Here is a 26,509-nt window from a genome sequence, read left to right as displayed (position 1 = left end):
TCAAATCCAGTTAAAAACAAAGTGAGATAACAGGAAGTGGACGACTGACATGAAGTCTCAAAGTGACAAACGATGATTGTGTTTGTTGTGTTAGCGGGGGTTTCCACTTTGAAATGACCTTCACAGGTGGTCCCTGCTCATTATCTCTCCCTCCATTGTTTTTCCCCCGTATCGGAAAAACATGCGTCCCCAACTTCCTCCTTCATCCTGATAAATAAATAACAGGTTTAAGAGTCAGCCTGGCCGACAGGGACAACACGGCGTGAACTTGAAGCTGGTGAAGATGCTGTCTCACTTACAGGCTCTCCTTGCTTTACGGATAACTAGTACAGGCCAACACAAACTCTTAGTTACAAGTCCATTAGAAACACATGGAACATGTAAGTATGATTTAAAAGCAGTGTAAATATAACCTAAAAATAATTTTATAATTAAACCAGAACTTAACAAAAACACTGCTAGCTTAGTGAAGGTAGCATTTATTGCAGGGTTGTTGAATTAGCCTGCATTAGCTTTAGCTAGGTGTAGCTTTTACCTCCACAGGCCTCTAACTGTATGCAAATATATTAGATTTAAAATAAAGTCTGTGGCTAACCATCACTGGTTGCACAATGCACTCATGCAAACGGAAGAGGCCGCAAGGTGACATTACTTTGATTTAAGGTATCATAAGCCAAAACTGTTGAGGAATACTGCAACTGAACCTGGTTTAAAACTTAAGTATTGTTAAATATTCATGAATTAATGAGGATGATCAAACTTTAAGTCCATTAAACATGCATACGTTTAGCTTAGTGACCCCCCGATCCCACCACAGCGTGTGCTGTGGAATCACGATCATTGACTTGAATGGGCGCAATCGACTCCGGAGGTCGCGGCGCACACAGAACGGAGACGGATCCTGTGGAATCGAAGGGTAAGAGTTTAACGCCTACAACCCCCAGCTAAAAACTGCTTATCGGTGTGGATTGATCAGATTTGATTAGCTAGTTTTGCATGGTAAATAAAGAAGATGAGCATGGTATATAAACGGCATGTTAGCATTGTCAGTGCGAGCATGTTAGCATGCTGAGGTTGTAAGTAAGCTATAAAAACTGCTGTGTTAAATTACAGGCCTCCCCAGCTGCTAGCATGGCTTTAGAGTCTTGGTCTTGTAAAGAAACATGCTCATCTGTTAAAGCAGCTTAGTAACTATAAGTCTTGTATTATTCATTATAATACATATTGTTCATCTTGTCCTCAAAGTCCATAAAAACAAGCACATTAAGAGTTTAGCGCCTAAAAACTCAGCAGAAAACAGCCTTTCGAGAAGACTGTGCAGCTGTGGATCAATGAGATTGATTGAGGGAAGCTTTGGCAGCAACAGTGTATGAAAAACACTCGTCTCGTCCACTGAACAAGTGAGAAGAGCTCAGATAAAATCACATATGTAAGATGCAGAATCTGATTCATGTAGAGCAGGAAGAAGCTGCCCGTAGTGAGAAGCAGACTGAGGCCTTTAAAGCAGCGATGTGAGCGAACACCTGGCCGGAACAATAGCAGACATGGAAACAGCTTGTGTTTCCACTCATAACAGACAGGTGACAGGAACCACAATAATACCACAAGAAGAAAAGCAGGAAACCACGTTTCACTTTGTTCTGTTGGTCAACACGACTCCGAGTGGTTTCACATCTCCTGAGGAAGAGGTCGAGTCTGGAGTCAGGCCGGCACTCGATTTGAGTAAAGTTCCTCCAAACTTCCTGTCATTTAGCGGATAATCACAACGATTCTTTACTTTCATTTTGAGGCATTTTATCTCTTCCTTTTTATATTTTGTAGAAAGGCGCCTTATATTAACGCATGTGTGTCATATGGACATTTTATACTGTCCTTAAAATGTCCGGTGATGCAGTGGAAAGGCCGACAAAGTCCAAGTAAGGAGGAGGTCAGGGGTGGATAGATGAGTTAAAACTTTGCACCAGGAGGATGCTGTTCGTGTCGCGTGTGAAACCAAATATTCATATATTCAAAGATTTGTATATAATTGATGTAATTTCATATATGTACAGAAGTTAAGCAACATAAGAAACCAACCATAATATTTTCCCAAAACTTAACAAAGTAGATTTTGTGACTAAACTGAACCAGGTTAAGTTCCTTTCACAAACTTAACATAAAAACGCAAAACAAAATGACACTCGAAACGGGCTAAAAAGGCTTAAAAGTGACACAAATAATGTCCTTAAAAGTTAATTTAGCGAGTCACATGTCAAAGAATCAAAAACACCGACCTCGTGCGTGGAAACTCAGACGCAGAGAAGAATCTTCAGTTAAATCCAAACTCTGTTAGATTCCTTCTTCAACCTGCAGAGACAGAAACAATTCAGCGATGAGTCCAAATCTTAAAACCATACCGTCTCCGGAGAGCCGCTCTTCAGTCATAGTTGGCTGGCTCCACAGCTGAATGAGCATCTCGTTGGTATTTTCCATCTAAACCTGAGACAGACGAGCGAGCGAGCGAGCGCACCTGGAGAAAACCTTTAAACTGTTTCACATGTTCGTAAAAAGGAGACGCTGATGTCTGCAGTCCTCGTTTGACTGAGGCGACACGAGTTGCATAATGTTCAGAGAAAGCAACAAAATATGTTCATATATAATCCAGCAAAGGCACTAAGTGGGATAAGTCACAAGCCCCGTGTGAAAGGTGATTTAAAGATCACAAAGACCACTACCCACTTTCTGACCTCCTAATTCTAACTAGGTTTCAATGGTTTATCGAATTTTCATAAAAACCGTTAAAAAGCTAAGTGTGTTTTACCAACATGTTGCCCACAAAGGGAAAATAAATTATGATTGAGTCACTTCCACATCAGGACGTCATCTTTGATCATTTATTAAGTAGACAACGATCTAAACTCATTAAATCGTGTGATTTACTTTACAATATATCCCCTCAAGGTTAAAGAGTATTTCTGTGCTTGATTAAACCGTCACAACATGGAGAGAAAACTGACGGAGAGTATTTCTGTCCGTCACGTTGTGTTTAAATTAACTTGTAATCATGTGTTTGTCAGCAGAACAGACACTTATCTTTCGCTAATTAGCTGACATGCGGTCGGACAGACACTGGAGTGTCTGAACATAACAATATGGAGTTTTTGACTAAAGTGAATCTTTTATTTATTCACAACAGAAACTTGAGCAACAATTAAATATATATTGATTATTTACATCTGTAAGGGTCCTGTGTCTTTCTCCCTTTGTTTCCCTTGTTCCCTTCCCTCATGTGGATGTTTCGTGTTCCCCTTGTCTCTGTTCATGTTTGTCTGGAGCTGTGGCGGAGTCAAGGATCTCTGTCTACACTGATCAGTCTGCACACCTGCTGTCATCACGCACCTGTTCCTGATCATGCAATCAAGCCACCTACACTGCTGCAGGATGAAAGAGCGGCTCAGTCATCCACTCCTCGCCAGATCGTCCGTTACCCTACCCTACATATTAACACCCATCTGAGGTGGAGGTTAGGCGAGATGTCAGGGTCAAATAAACACAAGACTTCCACCCGAGACAGCCTCTGTGTTAAACCATTTACATATTTACTCGAGTTAAATGTGCAAAGTCACCTACATTACACCTGATCTGACGTAACCCATGTTTCTAACTGAACTAACACTACTAGTGTCTTGCAGAACATGCGCTTCAACTGGAACCAAGAGACACTCAAGAGGACCGCTGACGGTCATCAAACATGTTCAGGTTCCTCCGCCGCCTTCATACTAACGACACACATACGTTAGGCTGTCGATAATTAACTAATGGCCGACTCGCTTCCCTTTTTCTCGGAACAACTGAGGCTTTCTAATGTCCACTGAGAGCAGCACTCAGCTCAGTTAACAGTCAGGTCAATAGTCTAACTTCAATAGTCGCAGCATTAACTGGATTGCAGAGCGTTCTGCTAACAGTAACTAACATCTACACGGTGGGACACGTGGAGCAGATGTTTTATCAAACATAGACATCTAAAGGAAGCTGAAGGTGTTTTGTGCAGATAGATGAGGAACTGTTTGATTTGACGATGCAGTAAATCTATCAGTGGAGTGATCACGAGAGGGGTCACAGGGGTCATTTAGTGCCTTTCCACTAGGATTGTTTCTCTTACACACACACACACACACACACACACACACACACACATTTTCGTGCCTTCTAGCAGCAGGTCATATTTTTAATCCAGTTCCATCCAATCTTTCTTTCTGACACAACAAGCATCAGATATACAAATACATCCAAACTCAGAGACCCAACTGTTAACACATCGGCTTATGCCAGGTTCAGACCACATAATATCCTCCTGGTGATATACAGAATCTGTCAATAGAGATTATGTAGGCGATTGGGAAGCAAGCTGACTGAAGAAGCAGTTCTTCCTGCCCGTCGTCCGCCATGTTTGTTTACTCTAAAGTCTCGTTTGATATCGAGAGATTTAGTGAGATTTCCATCTGTGAGAGTCGCACTCTGTTAGTGTGTGCTGCGCTGTTTGGGAACAAAACTGTTCAACCTCTCAGTATTTGTCGTCATGTGTGGGCTCGCTCACATTTTCAACATCTGCTAAGATTTTAAACATCTTTTATTGAGGGCCAGGCTTTAGATGTGTCTCACCAAACTAAAAAGACTCATAGCAAGGGATCAAGACGCAGAAACAAGACGCAGAGACAACGCGCTGCAAGTAACCATGTGAGCTCCTGAAACAACCTGACGACCTGCCCTCCAGCAGCAGGTGTGGCCTTGAGAAAGCACCCACACTGTATCCTGATCCTCTGATAAGGAAATAACGCATCACCGAAAAAGCTCTAATCGACACCGGCATCAGGTGGAACAACAAACAGGATTCTGCCACACAAACTGTGCATTAAGCTCGGAGCAACACACGACCCCCACAGAAGCCTGGCTGGAATCACTGCACTAATAAACAGCATACCAGGCGTACAGCGGGCCCTCGCAATCAAGGCTCCGCCATTGAATTAAACCTCCACGCTTCTTTGTATTTAATTGGAGGATAAAGAAACTTATAATGAAACACCGGTTGTCCCGGAAGTGCAGTTTGATTGTGATTGAAAAAGTCCCGTTTACACACCTGACTCTCTACGTTTCTCACGCCGAAATCTGATCCGACGCACGGGAACCTCAATTTTACACATCAGTCCCGTGAAATTCGTCCTAACAGCGATAAGAGCTGCGACAACATGGCTGCAACTTGTGAATGGAGACATAACAGCAGAGTATATTTTCCTGCTTAGCATCAGCAGATTTATGTTTTGTCCTTAGAAGAACCTCAGCGGCGCGCAGTCATGCCAGGAATTTGTCAGGATACAAGAATCGAAGGGATTTTCCTTTCAAGTGTAACTGTTGTGGCCCCGACAACTTGGGCCTGGTTAAATCTGTGCTAGCCTGGAGCTGATCTGTTGAACACTTCCACAGCTGGGGGCAGGCTATTATGTGGGGACTGGGGGGGATGTCTGCAGCTCCAGCCCACCACAAAAGGGTCTTTCTTATAGTATTTAAGACCTTTGGGAAGAGGGGAGCTGGATGGAAGGGAAGCATGTGGGTTTTAACGCTTATTCGCTTTCTTACTGGGAGTTAAATGAGAGCTTTGGCACCGGTCTTATATCTGTCTGTTAAATATGAAGCTGCAGCGGGATGGTGATTAGCTTAGCTTAGCATAACGACTTGAAAGCAGGTGGGAAGAGCTAGCCTGGCTCCGGCGTTATGTCTGTTTGGTACAGTTGTGGTTTGACAGGGGAATATGGGGGGGACTATTTCTCGGCGGGGAGCAGTTACTTCCTGGATTTTCTGCTTTTTTTTGCAATTTTAAATCTTTATTTGTAGTACAGATCAAACAGACAAGAATGCTACATGATGAGATTTGTAGGCGCTATTTCTTCATCGTGCACGTCCTTGTAAACCATAGTTTAAAGATCGTCAGTGTTTTTATAGGGAGCAACTGAGGGTGGGTTTAGGCACCAAAACTTCCTGGTAAGGTTTTGGAAAAGTCTAAGTTTGGGCTTAATTAGTATTTCAACAAGAAGTGCCATGGGTGATAAAGCAAGAGGAGGTGCACATGTCCGAGAGTTGCCCAAATCCAGGCTTCCCATGTACACACGGCAGTTAATCACTGAGCCTTTACGCTGCTATGAGGCAGTTTTTGTTCACATTTTTGCCTTCTGCAGCAACAAATAGTTGAGTCATAACGTAGTCAAAAGAAAACTGAAACATTTCTCAATTAAATGCAATTACAAATGCTAAAAAAAGTTGTTTCGAGGGTCTTGCGTACAAGCATTCACTGCTGTTTGTGGTCTTGGAAGTCAGTGTCAGACTATTTTTCAGTGGTTAAGATGCCTCTCGTTTGGGCATCTGACTAGGATGCCTCCTGGGCGCCTCTCTGCGAGGAGACCCCGGGGTGGACCCCGCTGGAGGGATTAGATATCCCACCTGGCCTGGGAACACCTCGGGATCCCCCAGGAGGAGCTGGAAAACGTTGCTGGACTAACTTGCTCAGCCTGCAGCGACCGCGACTCGACCCCGGATACGTGGAAGAAAACGGATGGATGGAGTGTTTTTCACTTTTGGACTGTCGGTCAGGCAAAACAAGACATAATTGAGAACATGATTTCTTTGCCGACCAGTTGATTGCAGCATTTCTTCTGTTAGATTCAGGCCGTTTCCACCTGCATCCAGTCTTAAAGTTAAGCTACGCTAACCTCTGACTTAGCTGTAGCTTCCAGGACGGTGTTGCTCCTCAACACTGACTCTCAGCTCTCCTCATGCTGGGACTTACACGGGTGAACCGTGTCGAAGCTGTGCGACACATCGAGCACTAATATTTGATCTGGCAGCGAGGAGAGAGAAGAAGAGTTCGACTCCATCGCCGTCTGCTTCTGTTTAACAATCACTCCTCCAATCATCTCTTTTCCTCCTCGCTCTCTCTCGTCCGTAATGAGAGTCATGTGAGGCTGAGCTCATTATAAGGAGCCCCCGACCCTCAGGCCAACACACACAACACAGGTGTGAGGGAGCAGCCAGGACCCGCTGAATCTCTGACACCAATCACTGAGAAATGCACCGCTCCTGCAAAGCGTCCAACGAGGTATTTAGAGCAAACATTTAAAGTAAATGCAGACGGAGATCGAGCACAGGAACAGATGTTTCCTGAGCTGTAAGGTGCGACTCACCTGGCTGATCTTAAAGGTCAAACATGTTTATATAAAGTGTGTGTGAACAATAAAAGCGCGATGTACAGTTGTTGAGCACGCGGGAACATCTGTTTCTGGCATTTACAGAAACACAATACATATTGGAAGTGTAAACTGGGTTATATAAGCCCCGCCCCCATCTGAAGACTGGAATGGGTTTGCAGCTGCTGTCACACAATACAAAACAGACTTGACCAGAATTACCTCACCATTGTGCTCAGCAGCCAGTGTGTGTGTGTGTGTGTGTGTGTGTGTGTGTGTGTGTGTGTGTGTGTGTGTGTGTGTGTGTTTTGTCAGAGTCACTGGAACATTTTTTTATTGGAGCAGGAAACTGTTGCTGCATCAGCACCACAGAAACCGCTCCGTGGATCCACTATCAGACATGTGGGACGGTTTCTTTCCAACACAGTTAAATTAAATAAAAGTGAAAGTTGATGATGAAACTTTTCTTTGACGAATAAACAAGAAAAACTCGATTATTGTTCTGCAGGATAATGAGCATTGTCTGTGGCAGCTGTGTTTTATTTGCCCCACATTAGAGCAGACACAGAGGGGCTTTGAAAGTCCTGCCAGGAGCGCTTCAAAGGGAAACCTGAAGGGGTTCTGGTGCCTGTGCTGCTTCCGGTTTGGGTTTGGGCACAGTCTCTGCCTTTTGATGGAGACCAGGAGAGAGAAACAATCCTGTTTCACACTCGCAGTGAGTCGTAAAAAGGGAGCTGCTGGTGTTGGAGGTGTTTTCCCCATTCTGTATTCTTAGGCGAATATACTCAGTGTGTGCGACTGATATCAATACCGACTTAGGAGGGGAAGAATGCAAAGATTACAGAGATGAAGGGTTATATAGTACACTTTTGAGGTGGACTGAAAACAGACTCAGGCACCTCTTTAAGTTTTAAACCTCAATCAGCCAATCATCCTGCAGCAGTCAAACTTGAAATCGGAATTTGTAGCTGAGATGACGAGGAGTCGCAGAAGTTACAGACGGAACATAGCATCACGTCGGAAAGGGGGCGGAGATTACCGTGTCGACACGGGTTTTGTGTTCCCATCAATGCCGATCGGAGCTGAGGAGATAATTACCCGGGTCTACTGCAGAGTCATTTGACCCGGGTCTGAATGCCAATTGTACCTTTCCCATTAAGGAAAAAAGCCGGGTGTCAACATGGAAAAAAATCGTATCAATGTTTGAGTCAAAAAAACTGTAAGTTTGAGGACGTAGGTTTAAGAAGTATAGAAGGCACGGATAAAGAAAGAAAGAAGACAGTCGATGTTCTTTAAAAGGATTATCTGTACATGAAAATCAGTCCTTAGTCACATTAGACCTCTCTTGCAATGACATCACACGACTAAAGTCCAGCCTTATCTCTTCAGTGAGACCCTAATTCCCTTTGACACAAACACACACCCCTTTCCACTTCCACAAATAACACTTAACACTGCAGCCTGAGCCATCACAAAGGGACTCGGCCTGTAAAGCAAAAACACAAGGTGTGTTTTACTCCCTCAGGCGCTCGCTGATTACACACTCTGCACTAATGCAATGATTATCCACACTCTATCCAATTTCCTCCTGTGTGTGTGTGTGTGTGTGTGTGTGTGCGCCTACATGCATGCATTTCTGTGTGTTTGCCTGTAAACCACAGACCGCACACAGCACACACAGATGACATCACCTCGCAGTGATTAGCCTGTTAGCTCAACGTTAAACACAGCAGATGGCCACACGATCCAGCGAGGAGGGTTTATAATTCTTATTAAAGCTAACGAGCTTTTAAGAAACAACGCTGCAGATATGGATTTAAAGAGGAAGAAGATTAAAGATTAAAAACTTCTGAGTGACGTCTTTGTTCAGATGTGGTGAAGTCACCACTGAGAGCTCCCCGTGTGATAGAAGACAGGTGTATTATGTGCACTTTAATGTGGATGGGAGGGTAATTTCTCTGCGTTGAATCAGAGCCAAGTTTCTCCCAGACATGATGACAGACATAATGGGCAAAGAGGTTTCACGAGAGCTCACTCACACACACACACACACACACACACCTCCCTTCAGGACTATTTATGTGCTGCAGCCTCACTAACGTTGTTACCCAAAGACAGAGAGGCATCATCTTTCCTGTCTCGCCTCTGAACCCGTGAACCTGCAGTGATAATGATTCCCACTCGGTGTCACGGGCTGTTGGCTCACAGGAATCTAATGGCTCTGCAGTAACGAGGCCATAACGGCTCCTTTAATGTGCCTAACCGTCCTGAGAGGAGGATAAGACGATGCAAGTGTTTACATGAAGTGGGAAGTGCATGCCTGCCATTAAACCGCCTGAATAAAGCTGTCAACACTAAAGTAGATGCACTTAAAATGCTGTGAAGGTATTGAAAGTTTCAATACAGATACAAATATACAATGGAAGCATGTGGAACATCTTTCTGGTGCTCACAGAAAGTGACATTTAATAAAACTAAACTGCAACATCTCTTTTAAAAGCCCACAGAGCACATGGTCAATAATTTTCATAGGCAAGTAGTTTAAGTAGTTCCAGTGAAAACATCACATTTGCAAGATTCCACTGAAGGTAAATAAAACATGTGATGCAGTGCACTTAAAGGTTCCCCAAAAATAGAGAAAATGGGATGCAATACCATCTGGAGAGCATTTTTAGAGTACAAAACATAATGCAGTGCCCTCTGGTGTGCCATTACAGTGGAGCAAATATGATGCAGTGCACACAGGGTTCCTTAAAAAACAACAGGAGGCTATGATCTCTAAGGTGACCTTCAGTGGAGAAAAGTTGATGCAGTGCAATAAAGGGTTCCCTTTAAACAAAAAAAAAGATGATGCAGTGCCCTTTTCTCCCCCAAGTGGAGAAAAAGTGAGGCAGTAAACTTCAGGGTTCCCCAAAAATGTAGAAAACATAATGCAGTGCATTGGAAGTTGAGAAAACACGATGCAGTGCACTTCAGGGTTCCCTAAAAGTGGACCATGTTGCATTGCCATCTAGTGTCACATTCCAAACTAGAAAACACATTGCAGTGCCCTCTGGGATGCCATCAGTGGAGAGAATATGATGCAGTGCACTACAGGGTTCCCCTAATGGACAGATGTGATGCAGCGCTGTTTAGGGTGCGCTTCTAGTAGAGAAAGCATGATGCAGTGCGCTAAATGATGACCTTAAAGTGAAGAAAACACGATGCAGTGCCCACAACAGCGGAGAAAATGTGAGGCAGTAAACTTAAGGGTTCCCAAAAATGTAGAAACGACAATGCAGTGACCTGTAGGGTTGATTTACTGGAGATAAAACATGATGAAGAGCTCTCTAGGTTTCCGTTCCAGTGGAGAAAGGATGAGGCGTTATGCAGTGCCTTCTATAAAAACATGGATAAAACAAGATGCAGAGCACTAAAGTGTCCTTTCCAGTGGAGAAAACACAAAGCAGTGCACCACATGCTAGAAAAGGGTTTAACTATTAATGCATGCCACATTCTGCAGGCTTGTGACCAACCATATGCTGCTGATGCTTTGTTTTCTGCCCCCCTATACAACTTCTGTCCTTAACTACCCTAATGTGGAGGACCAGGTATTTTCACATGTATCCACTTTGGAGACCGTTTACCAAAACCTGTCTGTTCAGGGATCAGAAGTGTCAGCGCAGTGATGATAGAAAGGCAAATCAGAGGAAAAAACTGTGCCTTCAAAACAATATCAGCGCGGACAGAATGATGGATGAAGGTCAGAGGTAGCTATTTAAAAAGTGGTACCCCTCAGAGTGAGTGATCTCTGGGGCGGTGGGCTTGTCAAAGGGAAGTCACGACGCTGGTGGAAGGAGGGGGGAGAGGGATGGAGGAGAAGAAGGAGGGGGAGCGGGTACAAAGGCAGCTCCAGACGGCTGCCCCTGGGAGATGGATCACAGATGTCTGACCCAGGCCCGCTCCAGTTAATTGTCAAACAAAAGCCTTACCTTGTCTCTCTCTCTGTCTTTTATTTCCCTCTCTTCCTTTGAATCTCTCCTTTCCTTTTTCTCCCTTAAACATTGTTTTCCTCTCCGCCTGCTCTTTGTCTCCCAGCACCATCATTATTGCCCTCTATGATTCACTTTCCTCGTGCCTGTGTTTACTCTCCGCTGTCCTTGCAATGAGGGGCGGCCTAATCTCTGTCTTCAGATGACAAATACCACTGCTGGCTGCTGAGGACCGCCCTAAATGACAACAGCAAACAAAGACTCATTCCCTGCATTCTTTTCCCCCCCCACAAAGCGAGCATGCATATCTCATAAAGTCTTTGTATGAGTCAGAACAAAGGTCAATCACATGGAGACGGAAAAATGAAACAGTAGCTGCTTTTGAGTGAAAATACAAACAAAACTTTGGTGAACTTTTGTCCCCGTGGATGCTTTTCTAACTAAGTAAATCTAATTTAGACAGTGGGGAGGTTAAGAGTTCAACATAAGAGGATTTATTTAACTGGAGCCATGTTGATGCTGATTGTACCTGAGATTGAATCAAACAGGAAGCATCTGTTGACAAGCCGGTGGCTGGGAAAAACTAGCCAGGCTAATAAGGGTTTAATTCAATTACGCCTGTTCGTATCAGCGCGGTATAGTGGCTGGAGCTTTGGGCGATGTTGTTTGATCTTCCTTACGACCTTAAAATCAAGCCTGACTGTGTTTTTATCGATAAAACCTCTTAATTTATCCATGAAAAATGGGAAAACATCTTAAAACAAGCTGGTTTTGTGTTTGTGTGTTTGTCTGTGTGGTCCCACAGGTGCTGTAACACAATCCCAGCCCAGTCTTTGGGAGAAGTCTCCCTCACCTGGAGTCCTGACACTACAAATCAATTCACAGCTGCACAGACCATTAAGCAGACCTCTGCTCAGTGACCAGGGTGGAGATCAGGGGAGGCATTGGGTCAGATGTTCCTGAGGTTTTACACAAAGCGCAAGATATATTGGCAGAGATGGAATATAATATTCATACAAATGTTTACATTAGCGTATAGAGTTGGGGAGTTTGGGTTAAGTTGGAATGAGGCCTTTATATCTACAATAAAGGCACCAATGTTGCACCCCCATTTTTCTTCCGTAGCCCAGAAAGGACAAACCAAACACTGGCTCTAGGAAGGAACTCTGGCATCTGTCACGGCCACAGTAGGTAAGCTTGGGGGGTGAAGGGAGCTGCCAATTGGTCGCATTCTGGAACCACATTGTTAGATGCCTTTAAATTCCATGCGCCGCTCCTTTCATTAGCTAGCTAGCATCAGCCGATCTGCTAGCGACAACATTGATGGTCATTGTATAAAACTAAAGAAGATACTTTGATGTTCTTGTGGCTGATATTAAAGTAGCAATCTCAAAAGATTCATTATCTTTGGCAACAGCCTTGGTGATAAACTGCAGGTGTTTTTATGGACCTCACACAAACAGCATCCTTGCTAGCAGCTTTGATTGTTTTGTTCTGAATGTTGAATTTGTTTCTTTTTTTGGATTTGCTTTTTAAGTTTAATCTTCTGCAGCCGTTGACAAGTTGTTTGTTAGGCCATAGTAAGTGTTAATTCGTAACTCAGCAGAGACGGTACATCTTTACCAAAACTTGGACCAACGATGGAAATGTCAACTAGACGCCCAGTTTGTTTGAATACTGCAAATACAAAGGTTTCCTCACTAGACCATCGCAGTCATTAGGCAAAACATAGCGTTTAAAAGACACTTATTGCACTGTAAATCTTCAAACGTTAAAGAACCATTATGAGAAGCTAAAGTTAGCTTAATAAGCTAGCAGGCTACAGCTAGCAGCTCAAACCTGCCGGGGATAGCTGTCATTGAAAAATTGTTACTTTAAGCATAGAGATGACAATCCTTCTTCTGTCTCATCAATCTTAAATCAATGACCTATTTTCTCTTCAGACTGCTAGTATTCATGTGAGAACTCAATACCATCATTGTATACTGCACACTTAGGGAGAGGGGAAAGCCTGAGAGGCGAAGCAGCCGTTACAAACGGGGGCAAACGTTCAACTACTGTGAATACAGTTAGTAATGTGAGCAGGATTAGGTCACACCAGTGACCTGCTTTTTATTTTAGCATGAGTCACCTCTATTAAAAGTACGTCTGCCAAGGCAGGATGCAGAGGAAGACAGAGCAAGCGTTATAGAGATCGGTCCTGCTGCTGTGCTCTCACTTCTGCAGTGGTGATAATGACCGGTGACAGCCTGCCAGTCCAAACAAAAATAGAGTTTCCATGGTGCTGCTGAGACCTGGGCTCAAACACAGGGATTCAGACCTGCGGTTTTGAGCAACATGGGATTGACCGGCTGGAGGATTTCTCAGTTGTTTTGGGATTTTACTGGAAACGTGAGTGAAAGCAAAAGCTGTTAGAAAGCTTAACCAGTCGGAAACGGCTTATCAGGAGATTTTTTAGTAAATGGAGAAATACTCAAAGTGAAACTACTGTGACCTGGTCAAAACTTCCCCGCGAATGTGTCCAGAATCGATCAGCTTGAGGTTCAATTTACTAATTAAGTCATTTAACAAACAGCATGAAGCAAAAGCCCTCAGGAGGTTAGCTTAGATTAGCAGGAGGAAACCAGCTAGCCTGGCTCTGACGGCAAATATTTCAAAACCATAAGATGCCCTTTTTATACTGTGTACTGTTTTAATACAACATGTTGATTAGCGAACATTAGCAGTGATGGTACAGAGCCCTAGCTAGCTGCTAGAGGTGGGGTATGTTATTCTGGAGAGAGATTGTTAATATAGTGTTATTATTACAAGAGTGGCAACAAAACCCTTAACAAAGGTAAACAAAAGCAAGTAATGAAACTAACGTTAGCTAGGTTGCTGGTGCTACAGTTGCTACCAGCACACAGCATTACTTACAACTCTAATGCTACTAGCTAACACCACAACAACAGCAGATCTTAGCAAAAAAGTTAGCTACATTTCTGTTACTTTTCCTGATTCACACCTTGGCTGTGTACAAACATCAGATTTTTCTTTTTAGCTCGCACAGAGAACGGACAACTAGTAGACCTTGAGGGGCAATGAATGCTAACTGCCTACTAGCACTAGCTTCACAGTTAGCGTACAGACATGGGAGTAGTATTGGTCTTTTGGCAAGAAAGTGATTAAGCACATTTCCCAAAATGTCAAGCTTTTCATTGAAACAAAGAATTTGATCATTTGATGTTTTAGAATCCATAGACCTTGTCTCTTTGTAGTCATTGTTTTCTTTCTCTTATTTTGAAAACCAGCTGAAACACAAAGCACATTATGACTTTAAGTGGTGACACAAACACAATGTGCAATCTGCAATCTGCTGTAATCTCCTTCATACAGCTTAAAGTCTTTTCCATGACCGAAGCCAAACTGAACATATGATACTGCCTTATCGCACATTACACAGACTGCCTATTGTAGCAGGTCGTAACCTTTCATCATTAGCATACAGCTGTAAGGCTGAGTCCAGGACTGACTCCAGCTCCACTTAATCAATATTCGAACATGTCTGATACAACATTAGGTGGTTGAATAAAAAAAAAACAGGATACTTGGCAGGGAGGAAAACAGGAGGCTCAGCGGTGGCTGAGAGTAAACTGAAGTGAATGTTGAACACAACCGGCAGAGTTTAATGAGCCCACAGTTGCTCAGGGACTAGATTAAGTGCTGGAGGCCATGCAGCTGCAAAACCCAGCGTCCGTCTGCCGTGCATTCCCCTGAGACTGACCTCCAGCTCCCCACAAAGGAACAAAACCCACTGCAGATTCTTTCTCCTCATTTCACCCGACAGGAGGGGTCCTGCCCCCCCTCCCGGCCCTCCACAAGTCATTCACTTCTTTGGATGTCTCTTTCTTTCCATGCTCAAACACTAGCACACACTCAGCCTTCAATAGACAGAGGGGACAAGTGTAGGGTAAGGGCTTTGTTATTGTGAGGACCCCACCCTGCTGGTTTCCCAGTAAACAGCAGGCTGTAGAGCTGCTGGAGGTAGATGTACCCCCAGGAGAGGCTCATCTCTGGGCGCCACAGGGGGGGGGCCCCCGAGGACGGGGCGCGTCGGAAAATGAAAGAGTGAACATGGGAGTGAAGAATAGCAGGGGAGAGGAGAGAGAGGGGTGATTAGCTCCATGCTGCCTAATCTAATCAGTGTGCATGACTGCCCTACAGCGTAGCATGGAGGAGGGAGACAAGTAGAGAGTAAGAAAGTTTGGTCAAGTATCATTCAGAGAGGTATGGAGGGTTGGGTCAAAGTAAGAACAAAAGAGGAGTCCAGAAAGGAAAGGTCATCATGTAAACACTGCTGTGCAATGTCACATTTCACAAGGATATGAGAGGTTTGGAGCTCTAATATTGCTCTCTAACAAGTAACAAACAACTAACTCACTGCAGAATTCACAAGAAGGCAGGTTTAACAAGGAGATGCTCCATCACGAAGAGAATAGGAAGCTCAGGGTTAATCGAAAACTTATTAAAGCCAACAAAGTTGCAACAAGTGAGAAATAAAGCATTTGTTAGTTCTTGTTTTAGCAGAAGAAAATATCTAAGAGTGTGTTCATTCTCAATCAGATCAATCCACTGTAAGGATGGAAAATCACGTGTACAGGTGTATTCAGCAATTAATTGTGATACTGGTTACATGCAATTGCGCAGCACAGCTGATGCTGTCACTTATTAAAAACTCAGTCAGAAAGTGTGAAAAAAATCTGGAATCATCTCTTTGATTTAAAGGTTAATAATGTTAAATTGATGCTTGGAATCCAGTGAGAGTTAGTAAAATGCCTTGTCCATTCAGCCCAAGACGTGCCCTTTGCCCTCTCAGCTAACAATGCTACCGTTGTCTTTGCTAACGAAAGCCAGAGAAAACTAGCAAGAGCAAAGCTGGAAAGTTAATAATTAACACTAACACATCTGAAAGTAGCGTGTGGAAGCTTTTAAGATTGAAAAATTGATAAAGATTAAGCTGTTTAACGGCTACGTAAGAAATGTAAAAGCTGCTTTAGCTTAACTTTAAATTAACATTAGCTAACGTTAGCTTGTGACGTTAGCAGAGTGACCACAAATAAGAAAACAATATGAATTCAACAATGGAGTTTAGGATGAATGTAAGGCTGTTTGCTGACAGTGTTGAAGTTTTTAATACTGCCTCAGCTTAACTTTACGTTACAGTTAGCTAATGTTAGCTGGCAAGGTTAGCTAACGTTTGCTGGCAAGGTTAGCTAACGTAAGCTTGCGACTGATGCTGGGCAGAGGAGACAGCACAAATAAACAAAACATCATGTCTAAACTGCAGTTAGATACAGCTGGCTTCATGGGTTACATTCAGATTATTTCAGGTAAATTATATTAGTTGTAATGACTTAAAACTTTTTTGTATTTAATAGTGACAGCCAAACAAAGGGAACAAAGCTTCCCGGACGCCTTTTCTCTTCTGTACTGTGACACAGACTTTTCCAGTACTGGTGTAACAGCTCATCTCTGAAGCAGCTCTATTAAAAAAAAGAAACAAACTCGGACACACGGCTGCTTTTAATTCACTCAGAAATACTGCTTTTAGAAGCTTGGAGTGGAAAACCTTATAACGTAATGTGACCCACTTTAAATTTGTCTGAGTTTTAAGAGTCTTCCTCGCATTACATCAGTTTTATAGCCAAATAAACAATCTCAAGGGTAACAAGCATTAAAAACTTCTGTTATGTGTTGGTTTCATTAGAGCACTTCCTTGGATGCTCCTGTTGAAAGTTTTATTGACTTCGCCCAGTGAGAAACAAAGGAATATTGTGGGGTTAAATAATGACCCCAAAAGAAGCACAGACTTTAAAAACAGATGTGAATGTTGTTTCTCTTTTCACAAGTGCAACAATTACAGTAGTCTGAGTAAAATGCAAATAAACCAGCCTTGTTATCAGGGCCATCTACACTGGAAGATATCCATAGCAGGGTTTTTCTGTCCCAAACTGAATTCCAGATGTTTGTCCAAGCCGGCCGGAGTCGTCTGGTTTAACCTCTGACACGGGAGCAGCCGTTCATTTAGTGGATTTCACACTCTGGTCATGGTGACACCACAATCCTGGGTTTGGTTTCAAGCACACACTGATAATGCCCAGGTCTTATTTCCATCACTCAGTGATATTTACACTCATAAAGTAAGTGTTTATTTAGGATCCAAATGCGTGGAGAAGATGTAAATTAAACCCTCCACTGAAAATAGTCCTCAATCCAGGAGAAATACACTGACCACCCCAATAAAGTGCAGCCAGTATCCTGGAGTAATGACAAAAGCACTGCCATCAAAGCTCAAGGAAGCACGAAAGGCAGATGATGTGGTCTGCATTAGCAGTTAAACTTTTGTTTTATTTTCTGTGACATAGCCTATATTTAGGGTATCACCATCTGCATCATCTGCACCAGGCTGGTTATATTTTTCCATGCTTTGAAAGTTTACCATTCTGTTAAGGAAATAACCATAAAAGAAGTTTTCCAAGGCATCTGTGGAACCCGGCTGCCAAGAAAGAGAAAAACGCATGTATTTATGCTTTTCTTGTGGCCTCAAACGAAGGAGAAGACTGTTCTGCAGGGTCATAATGAATGAACCCCAAGCTTTTTTAATGGGCCGAACACAGAGCCCTGAGGGACCACGTGCGCTGGCTGGCATATAAGCATGAACCACCGGCAATCCCCTGACCAATCCATGAACCACCATCTTTTATGCTAGTCACTCATTCAGAGATGACCTAAGCATCATTAAACATCAGATGCTCAGTTGTGAGCCTTTAAAAACTGGAAAGAAATGGCTCAAGCTAATTACAGAATGTAGACATGACAGAGACCACACAGTGGCTGCACGGCCGCAACCTCCCAGCTGGTAATACGGTGAAAACAATACATGGAACTACAACAATTTGGTAGCCTGGAAACCAGAGGAATCTGCAAACTCATGGTTTATTTGGTGCCTTAAACTTACCCAGTACATGGTTAACGTTGTCTCGGCTAGTTTTAGGAAAAGATTGTGGTTTGAGCTAAAACAACAAGTCATCGTGGACTTTTAAAGTGGACACCAACAATGCTCTTCTGTACTCCTGGGTTAAAGAGCTTTCTGAAGCAAAGAAGTACAAGCCAATCACAGCAAAGAAGTACTTGCCAATAGCAGTATTGAAGGGCGGGATTAGTTGGCGCTCCTTTGGGGAAAAATATACTTCTTCTTCTCCGCCTCCCATTTAGACAGATTTCTATTCAACCTGATTAAGGTCAGGCCAGTCACAACCATTTATCCAACATGGGGCATGTTTAAATGCTGTTATGGCATATTTGTAAATAACCAAGATGGCTGCCGCTGATTTGTAACGTTCTAAATCTAAATCACGTGAATATTAAACAAACTAGGCGGTATTTCAATGGTAAGATTTGGCTATCAAATCGTGCCACCTCAATGTTCTTTGTATTATGTGCAACTAGAAGTCGCCAAATGCTTTTGATGTTGGAACTAGCTACGTAGCCTAGCATTCTACGGCTACATGACATGTTTTGGTGCTCTTATTGGTTGTAGAGTTCAGAGGCATTTTACTCTACATCCATTAATAATTCAATTGGGGAATCGTTCTTGTTATGCTAGGCTAGGGAATTAAGCACATTCAATGTATTAGAGAGAGCATATTCCATGTGCTAAGGGAGTTCATATGGGTGTGATCTTTCCAACCACAACGAATCAGTGGCTGAGGTTTGGAGAAACAACACTACATCCCTTATGAACAGTGTTTCTATTAAAACACTGCAATAAAGCGCATCAGTCATGGAAAAAAAAAACAATGTTTGTTGGGAAACACAGGGAGAAAAAGCGAAGTAAAGCTCTTGTTCCTGACTTTGATTACATCTCTAAAAGTTCTTTGCCCCTAGGAGCCCTTTTCTCTTCCACACACAAACACCGGTTCACAGGTGGGACCAGTTCTCAGGTTTACTGTTGAAACACAACACGAAAACAAGACAAGAATCTGTGTCGCAATTTGTCAAGACCACTGACAGACTTTCTCTTGAAGTGACAAAGGCAAGAGCAACCTTAGACCTGCAATATGTAATAAACACAGTGACAGGATCAGGTGTTTGGGGTAAACGATGCTTTTAAAGTGCTTCAGTGGGAAATAAAACCTGTTTGCATGTAAAGCTGAGACCCCTGGCTGATTTGTGATTTGTCTTTTAGCTGAAAGTTAATTTTATTTACAAGAAAGTACAGAACAGAATATCTCATTATAGCTACTTAATTGAGAGGATTTGTTGCTGTTCTCTGTCGTATTTTACAGTAAAGTCAATATATTTTGGTTTTAGACTGTAGGTGAGAGATAAGACTTTTGCTAACATTATTTTGAGCTTTTGATTGACATTTTTAGCCATTTCCTGAGCAAATAAGAGATCAATCGTTTCATATAGGTGTCTTTTCCATCTTTAATAAGCTTTTACTGGGTAACAATGCCAATCATAGACCAAATGAAGTGAAACGCATGTTTGTGAAGTTGGATTTTGCCCACAGTAGGGGATGAAACTGATATTTTCTTGAAAAATGCGAAGTGTAACCGATTAATTGATTCGCCGATGAAGCCCCTATTCGGATAATTGACTAATCAATAAGTGAAACTCTCAGACATGACATTTTAGGCTCTCATTGAAAATTGGCTGCTGTTTGTTGTCTAAACATTGGAATAACTGGATATTTTTGCAATTTTACGACGTTTGATAACACGATTTCACCGATAAAACCCATTTCCGTTTTATATTAAAGAATTGTACTATGTCAGCTTTAGGAAACGACTGAAGGGACACTTTTATGAGTTTAAACTGCAATAATGGACGAATTAAATGGCAACAAGTTACTGAAGAGTGTCAAACGGACTGGATCACATATTAACTAGGGTCATAACGTGGGGCAGCATCGCCTGGCAAAGCATCAGTCTGCTCGGCTTTCCTGCCACGAGTTTCCCCTCAAAGCTCCGGGGAGAAAAAAAATCACAACTAGACATGTGGAAAAACTTCTAAGAAAGTCACGATATGTGTGGCTGACATTCTCCAAAGAAGACTTAGTTTCACAGACGAATAATCTCTTCTTTGTTGGTGCAGAAGTAAGTTTTAAAAGAAAGAGGATTGTCTCTACTTACGTGTAAAGTTGCTGGCGGAGCGATTTTTGCAGCGACGCGTCTGAAATCCTGCAGAGATGAAGGATCCTCTTGTGTCTTCCTGCAGTTAAAGTTTCTCGTTTTGATCCTCTTTTTTCCTCTCAGTGTCTCCTCTTCATCCTCCACGTTTTGCCTCAGACCACAGAAGAAGAATGAATGGCTCCGTCCTGCCCTGCTGGCCGGACAGATTTCTGTTTGGATGGGAGTGACTGCTCCGTCAGCTCCCTCCCCCCATCCACCAATCACTGCTGCTGCTGCTGCTGGACTCCGGAGAATCTATTATTTATTTCATGTCACTTAAGTAGAAAAACCCCCTGCTGTGCTGTTGGAGGCTGTAAAATTAAATCAAGCTACACTTAACCAATTTCTCTCATTTTAAAGAGAGGGAGATTCCTGATTGGTTCGCACGCCGGCATCATGGGAAACGAGTGTTGGAGAAGAAGGGTACTTTTACTCAGACACTGTGCTTGACTTCAATTTGTAGATATATTTACCCTTCTACATAACCCTGGAAGCATTACAGGCATACTTTTTAATCAACTAACGTGGAAAACAAACATTAAAGATAACTGCAGCAAATAAAACTATCTATAAGTGTATTAACACATATTTAAATGAGCTTTGCAGCGAGCTACAGAACACCTGCATCTTAAATCTTACTTCATTTAAAATAATAACACTCAGTATTATTCAGGCTATGATACACAGTTACACCAAAATACAGGTTTTAATGTTGGAAGCTGTGAAATGTGGTCTCTATTTTCATAAGTAAAGACATCAAGAGCTGCATAAAATCAGTATATCTCAAATTAAAGTCCCGGATTAGTTCCCATGCAAATTCGTGGGAAACACTGTAATATCAAAGCTCTTGCATGTACAAGAAGTAGAAAGCAGTGACTCTGTAATTACAGGTTCAAAATGTTTCATTACAAAACAAAAGAGCAAGAAAGGAAGGAAGAAAAATGTGGAATTATTCTTTTGTTAAACAATCTGTGTTTCTAACCTCGAAACCTCAGACCTATTTTTGGTCCCTAAAGTTTATTTTGATGGTAAAACTTCTGTACTTTCACTTTTAAGTCTGCATGCAGGAATTTAACTTGTAAAGCTCTGTTTGGGTCTCCTCCACCTTCTGATGGATATATTAAGGCCTTAAATGTGCCTGTGCTCACCAGCTTGTTGCTATCTGTGTCTGTCTGCTGCTTGGTGCTGAGCGGGGAGTGTGCTGTGGAGCTTTTTTCCTTTTTGGTCATCAGCTGAGGGCTGCAGCTGAAAACAACCAGGATGAGACCAAAACAGAGACGTTTTGGGCCGTAAAAAACACAAACAATGAGCTGAGAGAGAAACCATGGAGGAACTGCAGAGTCAGGTCGCAGACAGATGATCTCAGACGTGTGTGAATGTTAGTTGCAAATAGGGGAAGAAAGTAGAAATGATAGGATGTTTTTTAGGTTAACAGAAACTTTAGCAAAAAACAACATGAAATTAATCTGCAAATATTTTCAGAATCAACTTTTTTTTTAAAGTTTTCCTGTTTTTCTTTGTTTTCTATGATTTTAACTAAAGTCTCTTTGTTTTTGGACGGTAAAGGAGACATAAAAGATCTCTGTGAACTTTAGGATATTGATGACGAGCATTTCTGATATTTATAAACCAAACAATGAATCAGTTCATCCACAAAATAAAAGGCAGATTATATAACACATATAATCGAAAGGAAAATGCATGACTGATTCCCATCTTATTTCCTTCCACAACAGCCCCTCCTAAATCTACGGTCATCTCTGAATGTAAAATATCATTCAGCAGCTATAACTGAACATTTGTCGTCTCTGTGAAGCAGTTGTTGTCTGTGCGTCTCTGATTACCCGCCCCTCTGTAAAGACAATATTCACACAGTATACCATGAACATTATGGTTGTCTATATGTCACATTCTCTCTAAATCTGTGTCTTAACCTTTACTGGAGGCGAACAGCTGAGCCCAAGACGCCGGCTAACGCCAGTCCATGCAGATAGCTCACATTCTGAAGGCTCCATCTCTTCAGACCCGACATATCAGTCTATAGGCCGAGCAGCACAGAGACATACTTAGCATTATTTCCAGACATGTGTCTATGCATGCACCAGCTCCTATTCCAAGGCGGCCGTCTTCTTTTGCTGCAACATGCTGCAGGAATAAATGCTCATAGTAAGCAGTCGGAACGGTGCAAAACAACAACTTTTGTACCTTCATTTTTGGTTTGCACGACACAGAACGAGTATGAATGGACTATTTTGAGACTGTTGTGACTAGGAGCGGACACGCTGGTGCCAGGACCTCGCTGCCCTCTTATTTGGCTCCTCGGTCGGTCAAATGTGACTCGGACGGAGGAAAAAAAACAGAAGGGAAGTCTCGTGACTCGGTCGGGGAGTTTCTGGCCAAACAGCTCTGCAGTCATTGTCAATAAAAGCAGCCCTGATGTTATCCGTCCGTCGCTGAAGCTCTGACTGACTTTCAGAGTGAACACAACAACAATGCAGGACTGTTTCCTCCAATAAATGCAGTTTGTCATGAGCTTCCTTCTGTGAGTCAATTCGAAACTCCGGCATGAAATGTTTTTTTCCTGTTTAGATTTTGATCTAAATAAACTGATGGAAGCAATTAGGACGATTTGGCTTTGATGTGGAGCAGCGCACATATGACAATGTCATTATTTACAACATGAGGTAATTATACTGGATCAGATACTGTTAGCTGATGGGAAGCGAACAAGGGGTTAGGGGATTAAAGGGTTAAATAAAGTTTAAACATGGCAATGTAAATATTTCTAAAATTATTATATTGTGACTCAGTAACATAAGATATTTTAAAACCATGATTTACTGATGTTCTAAAAATGCTCAATTCATTTTTATTTTTAATATGCTGTACATGGTAAATGGACTGTACTTATATAGCGCTTTTCTAGTCTCTGCGACCACCCAGAGCTGCTTTTACACGACATGTCACATTCACACACTGATGGCAGAGGTGATGGCTGCTACCTAAAGTGTCCAACTCAGTTACCACATCAGTTATCACATTCATATGCCACTGGGAGCCATCTGGGGTTCAGTGTCTTGCCCAAGGACACTTTGACATGTAGCCTGAGGGAGCTGGGGATCGAATCTCCGACCTACCGATTGAAAGACGACCAACTCTACCACTGAGCCGCAGCTGCATGGGCTGCATGGAAGTGCAGTGGTTAGCGCTATTGCCTCACAGCGAGAAAGTTGTACGTGTTCTACTTGTGTATTCATGGGTTATGCTTGTTAGGTTAACTGGTTTGCCTGTAGGTGTAGGTGTGATAGTGAACGGTGTCTGTCTCTATGTGTCAGTCCTGTGAGCTGTCCCAGGTGTAACCCCGCCTCTCGCCCAGTGACAGCTGGGATTGGCTCCAGCCCCCCTGCGACCCTGAACAGGATAAGCGGTATAGATGATGGATGGATGCACATTATGAGCTATAACACAGCTCAGGACATTTTTATACACATTACTGTAAAATATGGGAGAACCAAAATGTAGTGTTGCACCTATTACAAAATATAGCATTATAAGCAAATGAGGAGCTGAATACATGATACAATATAAAGCAGAATATATCATATTTTACATTAAAGTTTACGATAAGTCGCTGTTCGCCGGGCTGCCAGCTGTGTACTACTTTGGCTAAAACTTCTCTACTTTTTAAATATGATGTAACTTTGCTCACACTTTAAAACAGGTGAAAATCAGCATCTGTTGGATATGTAGGTACAAAGTGTTCATTCATGTTCCCAAGAGGAGGAATCCTACTGGCTTTGGTGATGTAGTAAATTATTACTGCATCATCACCATGTTTACTTCTTACGCCATGTCCTGCCCCATGAGACGTGTGTGAAAGGGGCAACTCTGGACAATTTTAGGGGCAGACTGTCGACTGTGCGAACGCGACTTCTGTCTGTCTGCAGGATCATGGAAAACTTACCGGCCCGATTTTCATGAAACTTGGTGGAAGGATGCAGCTTGGGCCAAGGAAGAAACGACTTATTTTTGGACCACATCTGACTAAAGAACAAATACTGACCAAGTTGAACTCTTGTTGTTTAGGGAAATACATCCAGACATGTAGTGGTTTGCATTTGCTCTGACCTTTTAAACCAGGGAGGAATCGACCTCTTATGTCCTCAATCTTTAAAAAAGACGATTACAAGCTTTAGGAACAAGTAACAGAAACAGAAGAGACCACCACACCTCTGTGGTGGTCTGCAGACACTCAGGAACTGCTGGGTGTTATGTTTTTTTTATTGTTAGGTGTGATGAGCTGCTGGATTTCCCCCTTTCCAGGCTCAAGGTTCAACACATTCCTGGCTGCAGTGGTCACAATGATTTTAATCTGTTTTCACAAGCAGACACAATCTAGTTTGGAATTCCTCTCCCGCTTCACCGTGAGCCTCTTCAGTGTCTCCTGAGGACATACCAGAGAGGAATCAAGGGTGACGGACCTACAATTAAAACACGTGAGCCTATCAGGCTCTAACGCTGTCGTATCTTTCAGGGTCATCACACTGGAGGCTCTCTGATGGCACACACAGCTCTGTCACAGCTGAAACAACAAAAGGGGTTCAGGGGGGGGCGACGTCAGAGCCGGAGAGTCACCGTGTTGATTCAGCAGAGACGAATCAGAGCCGCGGCGTGTTTGTCACTCGGCGAGGCAGACTTCACAGGGCCCAGTCAAAGAGCAGGATTAAGTGTGAAAGAGACACCAAAACCGCTTTGAAAAGTATGAGGAGGAGACGAGTTGTGACACCGCCGAGGTCGGCCGCTCGTAATGACAAGAGGGTGAAGATGGAATAACTCGTCAGGAGGGGTAGCTCACCACGAGCGGGGTATGAGAAGTGCAAACGTGGTCTGAGAATCTCCCCGGCCTCGGTTTGAGAAGGATAACAAGCAGTGGCAACGTCTAATTAAACGAGCGATCCCATCGAGCTGAAACGCAGAGTTTTGATTGTAGAGTAAACTAACAAGAACGAGCGAGTGACAAATTTACGTCCTCAGCGATGTAAGAAGTGCTTTCTCAGAAGCATCAAATAATCATGTGGGATTCTGGGAGGCAGCCATCACCAAAATCCCAGTTTAAATTCCACTTAGCAGCCGCTCTGGTAGAAATATGTCTTATTTTAGGCACACATACGCGTTGGCCGGAGTTCATACAGTCACATTCTCAGAATTAGAAATTTGTTCTTAAAAGAAATGCAAGAAAATATGCAAAAAATGTAGAAAAGGTGTTTAAAATTTAAGCATGAGCTGCAGCACAGTGTTGCCTTTGGCGGGCCATATGGGAGGACTGTTACTGGATAAATAATTCAGTGAAACACGACCGAAAATCTCATAAGCCCTCATTAGTTAAGCATTAAAGTTCACTCAAGGCCACGGAGACAGAAGTTTCACACAGTCTTTATCTGCAAATGTTTGGTGACTGAACACAACCATCTACCTCTCGTACACCATCGTCTACTGTCTCCTGTCTAGGTGTGTATATAGTAGTTTTAGATTTAGTTTTTAGTGCATTAGTGTCTGTGTAACCTTGTCTAACCTGTCCTTGTTTTTAATGCGTGTCTGTACATTGAGAGCACAGAAAACCCGGAGTCAAATTCCTTGTATGTGCCCTCATACTTCTCCCCAATAAAGCTGATTCTGATTATTATGAGAGTCTTAAAAGTGTTGTGGATGAAGTCACAGCATAGCAACAGATGAATCTCTGCTGATGAAGACCATGTGATACTGTTGGAAGCTCCTGAAAAACATTCTGAGAAATACATGTATTCACTTACTAATGAAGATGGATTCCACTCTCTTATTTGTCCCTTATAATCTCAAAGACTTTCATGTAAAATGTCTGTTAAGTCTCTATCTATCGCCGAATGAGGTAACACAATGGTGATTGAGCCGATGGCCCACTGATGAAAGCCTTTGCATTTGCAGTATTACAGACTGGGTGTCTGCGGCGACTTATGCGGAAAAAATCACAAGCAGTGCCCAGTCAGTGACGCGTTTTCCATCAGCCAGCAGTGGTTGGTCTGCCAGAGAGGGTAGGCGGAGCTAAGCGGCTGCTTTTCCGCTCTCTGCAAGT

General features: G+C 42.8%; 1 protein-coding gene across 2 annotated transcripts in view; it reads right to left on the bottom strand.

Moving 5' to 3' along the window:
* The window catches only part of lhfpl2a (LHFPL tetraspan subfamily member 2a), a 48,152-nt gene extending 27,621 nt beyond the window's left edge, over nt 1-20,531 (bottom strand). Inside the window, exons 1-2 of one of the 2 annotated variants that reach the window (XM_069673570.1) lie at nt 20,362-20,531; nt 2,274-2,346 (exon numbers count right to left, since the gene is read on the bottom strand). The gene's annotated coding sequence lies outside the window, so the exon portion shown is untranslated. The remainder of the gene's footprint in view (nt 1-2,273; nt 2,347-20,361) is intronic. The other variant, XM_069673571.1, reaches the window with a different exon arrangement.
* Nucleotides 20,532-26,509: the final 5,978 nt, after the last annotated feature.

The sequence above is a fragment of the Semicossyphus pulcher genome, unplaced genomic scaffold (genome assembly GCF_022749685.1).
Source record: "Semicossyphus pulcher isolate SPU_LCO1_2020_fin unplaced genomic scaffold, fSemPul1.0.p SCAF_22, whole genome shotgun sequence".
Classification (NCBI taxonomy): domain Eukaryota; kingdom Metazoa; phylum Chordata; class Actinopteri; order Labriformes; family Labridae; genus Semicossyphus; species Semicossyphus pulcher.
This window is presented reverse-complemented; position numbering and strand designations above follow the sequence as displayed.